The 5915-nt window shown below is 37.3% G+C and overlaps 1 long non-coding RNA gene across 1 annotated transcript; it reads right to left on the bottom strand.

The window, feature by feature from the left end:
* Positions 1-2126: 2126 nt before the first annotated feature.
* LOC131007616 (uncharacterized) lies at positions 2127-5149 on the bottom strand. The gene is made up of 3 exons (XR_009096183.1): positions 4921-5149; positions 2922-2984; positions 2127-2377 (listed from the first exon to the last, which is right to left on the bottom strand). It is a non-coding gene; the product is annotated as an uncharacterized LOC131007616 (long non-coding RNA).
* Between the last annotated feature and the right edge of the window lie 766 nt (positions 5150-5915).

Below are 5915 nucleotides of genomic sequence, written 5' to 3'. Positions count from 1 at the left end.
ACGATGATGATGATATATGAAGTCCCGAGCGAGATGAAGAAGTAAGTCACCAGTTTTCCTTTCCAAGTTGAGCGAAGGACTTCAGGTGGGCAATGTTTTGAGTATTCTTATATCATACGAGCTTTCTAAACTGTTTTAATGATGTTATGAGTTTATCAAATGTTTTGAGATAAATGATGTTTGAGAACTGTTTGACTTGCCGATTTTTGTTGATAATGACTTGTGTGTTACCCTCTACTGATGAGACGAATTCGGTCCTGCCACAAGCGAGATTTTGTGCACAGAGGTGACTGTGAGCCGTCTTCGGGTCGGCCGGTCACGGTACTTGAGAGGGAGGCCTACTTCTCAGTACCTTTGATAATGATGAGTTGTAGATGTGGTGCATACATGTTGAGATCTTTGACTGAAGTCGTTTCTTTATGATGTCATGCTTATTAAAACTGCTTACATAGGTTCACTTACGCTAAAGTTGTTCTTGTGTATTGCTGAGATGTGGCAAGTTTCAAACCTATAGCTCTAAAAGCACCTTTCTTGTTTTTCGGCGTTTGCCCACTGAGTATTATGTACTCACGCCCTGCATGTATTTCTAAACGTGCAGGCTAAGCGAGGAGCGAGATTGGTCTGGTGCTGGTGGCCGATTGTTTAGTTGATGTATTTACTTTATCGCATTTCCATTTTGTCGATACAGTCTTGATGATTGAGTTACTTTGTTTTCTTTCGAATCAAGCAATGTACTCTCGGTTATGTGTATTCATACATATAATCAGTTCGCCTTTTGCTGCGATACTATGAATTTTATGCTTCCTTATGAAAAATGAGCTATACCCGCTTTGTTTTTGTTCTTGAAATTCCTGATAATTACGAAGTTATGAGGATGTTGACGTTTATACCCCTGGAGTTGATTTATGGAGTTTTCCTTAGCATTTTTTTTCATGTGAGCTTCCGCTTGATGTTCAATCCATTCTTCTTGTCTTTTATTCTTTTAAAATAGTTGTATCGATACTCGGTCCACGCTATCACTAGCGTCGGGGATCGGGCTGCGACAACCGCACAAGGGCTCAAACTCTCCCTCACGTGCCCCTTAGCTAAAAGCTCGCCGATTTGCCTTTCCAACTCCTTCGTCTCTTCCGGATTGGTGCGGTAGGCTGGTCAGTTCGGTAGCGTAGCTCCAGGCACAAAATCAATTTGATGTTCAATCCCTCTAATTGGTGGTAAACCATGCGGTGTTTCATCGGGAAAGACATCAACGAATTCCTGTAAAATCGACTGAATAGAATGGGGTAGAGAAAAGAGATCGTTAGTATTAACCAAATTCTCTCGAAACCGCAACAGGACCATCGGTCTTTCCTCCCTTACGCATGACTTGACATCACACGGTCTAGCAAGGAACAACTTGTGTGTCACTCCAATCGCCTTTGGCTCCACCGAGTGTTCTTTGCTTTTGACCTGCTCCGCCTCCTTTTGTAATTTCACTTGATCCTCATACACTTGTTTAGGGCTAAGAGGAACAAGTGACACTCGCTTTTGCCTAAACTCAAAGGAGTACTTGTTGGTAAATCCGTCATGGGTAACCCGCCTGTCAAACTGCCATGGTCTACCCAATAAGATGTGGCACGCCTGCATAGGAATAACATCACACAAAACTTCGTCCTCATACCTGCCAAGGCGAATGGGCACGTTGACCTGCCTTGCAACCCTGATGTTGCCGGCATCATTCAGCCATTGTAAGCGATACGGTTTTGGGTGTTTCACCGCAGTCAGCCCCAATTTTTCCACCATGTGCTTACTCGCCACATTCGTGCAACTCCCTCCGTCGATGATCACACTGCACAACTTGTCGTGGACAAGATACCTCGTGTGAAAGAGGTTCTCCCGCTGCTCTAGCTCATCCGATTGCGGTTGCACATTCAAAGCTCGCCGGGCTGCCAAAAATTTTCCTGTCGCAGCCCGATTCCCGACACTAGTGATAGTGGGGTACGAGTATCGATACGACTATTTTTAAAAGAATAAAGATAAGAAGAATAGGTCGAACATCAAGCGGAAGCTCGCATCATAGAATGCTAAGGAAAATCATCATAAATGAACCCAAGGGTAAAATCGTCAACGTCGTTATAACTTTTTAATTATCAGGAATTTCACGAACAAAAACAAAACAGGTATAGCTTAATTTTCATAAGGAAACATAATATGCAGAGTATCGCAGCAAAAGGCGAACCGATTATATGTATGAAGACACATAACCGTGAGTATATTACTTGATTCATATTCAAAGTAACTTCACATCGAGACTTTATCGATAAAAAGGAAATACGATAAAGTAAATACATCATCTAACGATCCCCCACCAGCACCAGACCAATCTCACTCCTCGCTTAGCCTGCACATTTAGAAATACATGCAGGGCGTGAGTACATAATACTCAGTGGGCAAACGCCGAAAAACAAGAAAGGCGCTCTTAGAGCTATAAGTTTGAAGCTTGCCACATCTCAGCAATACACAGAAATAAGTTAGTATTAAATGAATCTGTGCATGCAGTTTTCATAATCATGACATCATAAGTAAACGACTGCAGTCAAAGATCTCAACATGTATGTACCACATCTGCAACTCATCATCATCAAAGGTACTGAGAAGTAGGCCTCCCTCTCAAGTACCGTGACCGGCCGATTCGCTCAACGGCTCACAGTCACCTCAGTGTACACTAGCCCTGGCAGGATAGCTATCAACTGCCCAGGACCCGAATTCGTCTCATCTCATCAGTAGAGGGTAACATACAAGCTCAACATCAAAAAATTGGCAAGTCAAACATTTCTCAACATCATTTATCTCAAATTATTTGATAAGCTCATAAATATCATCATTAATCATCAAATCATTTTAGAAAGCTCGGATAATATATGTATACTCAAAATATTGCCCACCTGAAGACCTTACTCAAAACTCCCGTCAAAGCGGAGTTACTTACTTCCCTGCTCTGCTCGTGTCTTCAGGGATCATCGTCATCATCGAAGGTTCATGTCATAAAATGAATCTCGATTAGAACTCATTGGCAAAATCTCATGCCTTAACTCATGCTCTATCTTATATTCTATCTCTTAATCGACTCTACATAAACTTCTTCACTCATTTCAAATCCTTAAGTCCAAGGATAGGTTTCAAGAAAATCATGGTTCTAAGTCTCGATTTATCTCTCATATAAGACTCGTCTAATCTCATTAAAACACTTAGGCAACATAAACACATAAGGCACATAAGAAAATACAATCAAACATCAACAAATCATGTTCTGTTTTCCCACTGACTCAACTTCAAAATTTAACACGTTCTGACTCCGACATCTCCTGGACTCCAGACTCATACCAAAAGAAAGGTATTTGAGTCTAGTTTCTGACTCCGACATCTCCAAGTGGTTTGGGAGATATGGCGTATTTACCACGGTCTACCATATTCGTTTTGAGCAATCGGAAACATTGATTTTTGAAAAATAGTAAACGTTGTCAAACTGAGCTCAAATTTGGTGGATATCTAGCCCATACAGTAAGGTTGATACCATAAAAATTTGGAAAGCTAGATCACACAGGAAGCTACTGAAATGAATGACTTTGTCCCCTGTTCTCTGAAATTCCCGGTAGAAATGTGCAGATTTGGTTTTGCATTTTGTAAAAATAGTAAATCAAGTCCAAATGACTTGAAATTTTACCGGTATGCTCAAGACTCATGTAGGGACATGCTGTAAAATTTTCAAAGCCATTAGACATCGAAAACCCGTCGATCACAGTAGGTCAGTAGCCTACGAAAAATCACCAAAACTGATCTCAAACTCTTAAATGCTCAATTCAACATTTCTTCAAAGAAAACCAATCAAAGTTCATTTTAAACACATATAACACTCAAAAACATTCAAAAACATTTAAAATACTCATCATACTCAAATTAACTCTCCTCTTTTACATCTTAACTCAAATATCAAGGAAAACGTTTCTACAAACGTATCAAGTCAATCCTCTTCTCAATTTCATGCTTAAAAACACTCAATCATTCAAAATGACCTCATACTTCATATAACTCATTTTATACACATAAATTCCCTATAATCATACCAACCAAACTTTAATAAAAACTCATATATTCACATAAACTCTCAACAAAAACATGACAACTTCACAAAATGGTCATAAAGCAAATTAGACCTCATTTTATCAATCAATGGCTTCTCAAATTATGAGAACTCAAAAACTCTCATAAACTAACTCAAGTCAAAATTTACTTAGTCAATAAAAGACTTAATCAAACATATTAAAACACTATTATCATGCTCAAAAACATATATCTTAAGCTAAATCACTTAATAGACACATAGACATGAAAGTTCTAATTTTTATTAAACTAAACTCTTTGAAATTTTATAAACACACATGGATCTTTAATCTCATCATATATCTATCAATTTTAATCATATAAACTCACATATATTCCATCAATTTACAAATTAGAGCATAGATACACATAGCCCTAATTTTAGTAAACTAACTCATATCAAAATCATCAATTGACATCATATACTCAATTTAATCCATCAATCATCATCATATACATCTCATGGACTCATATACATCATCAATTCATCATTTAAAGCATCCACTCAAAAATTCCCAATTTTGGGTAAACTAAACTCATTCAAAATTTGAATCTCAAAGCATAGCTTTTCAAAACACACATCAATCATCACCAAACATATCATAGATCACTTTTCTCACTCCAATTCAAGGAAAGAAAAAAAATTATTTTTGAAGGGTATGAGACCCATATTTTCGAAAATTGTGAAGAATAAGAGAGGGGGTGATTTCTTGCTTCAATCCTTCAAATATACCCATATATATCATCATACAAGTCTAATCTATGAATATGGAGATTACTTACCCAAGTTTACACCAAATATCAAATTTTCTCTCACTAACTTCAAGATTGAATCTCCATGGATCTTCTTGAATCTAAGGAGATGGAAGGTGTTTAAGGTGGATTTAGAGGGTGATTTGAGTTTTGGTATGAATTTGTGAAGCTCCGAAGGTGCATCAATGGAGGAAAATGGTGGAAAGTAGAGAGATGAAGGGGAGAGAGGTGGTGGTCGAAAGTTAGGGGAGAAGGAGAGAGAGGAATTTGCAAGATATGAAATGATCTTGGTAATCTTATAAAAGATTTGTGAATCTTTAAAGAGGATTTGAGAATCTTATGAAATATTTGGCAATTAATGCCTTGATCTCTCTCTCTAATCTCTAACTCTCTAATCTCTCTAAATCTCTACTCTCTCAATCTCTACACTTAGTAAATTTTAGTAATTAGTCTCATACTTGGGAAATTAAAAATAAATCATGTGAGAAGGGTGATTAAATAATAATCACAAAAACTATGGAAATATTACTCATTAATAAAGTACCATAGTATAATTATTCATGTGACCAAAATAAAATAATTATAGCACTAATATTAGTGCACTCACTCAATTATAATATTCCTCATCATAGGAAAAATAATTTAAAAATATTATGCTTGGAAAAATTTTCCATAAACCGGCACCATTCGATTTCCCGGTAAAAATAAACTGCACTTGCTTTGCAAACTTAATAAAAATTCCAAGTGCTAAAGTCTCAAATAAAAATCATAATAACTTGGTTAAAATGACTCACGTAACAAAATCACATAATCAATCAGTCACGTAAATTCACATATCATCACATCAAAGTAGTCGGCAAACACAAACAGACTAAACGTCTCTCAGACCGACTCTATTTATCAAGGTTTCTCACTCTTTCTTCCTCGACTCTATTTCCAACTCATTATTCCCATTTTCTTAATAGGACAGTCAATCTCTGATAACTCGGTATCCGGTACTCTATTCCCGGTAGTTGGAAATAAAA

This window comes from Salvia miltiorrhiza, chromosome 2 (assembly GCF_028751815.1).
Source record: "Salvia miltiorrhiza cultivar Shanhuang (shh) chromosome 2, IMPLAD_Smil_shh, whole genome shotgun sequence".
Classification (NCBI taxonomy): Eukaryota; Viridiplantae; Streptophyta; class Magnoliopsida; order Lamiales; family Lamiaceae; genus Salvia; species Salvia miltiorrhiza.
Note: the sequence above shows the minus strand (reverse complement) of the source record. Positions and strands in the feature narration are given on the sequence as shown.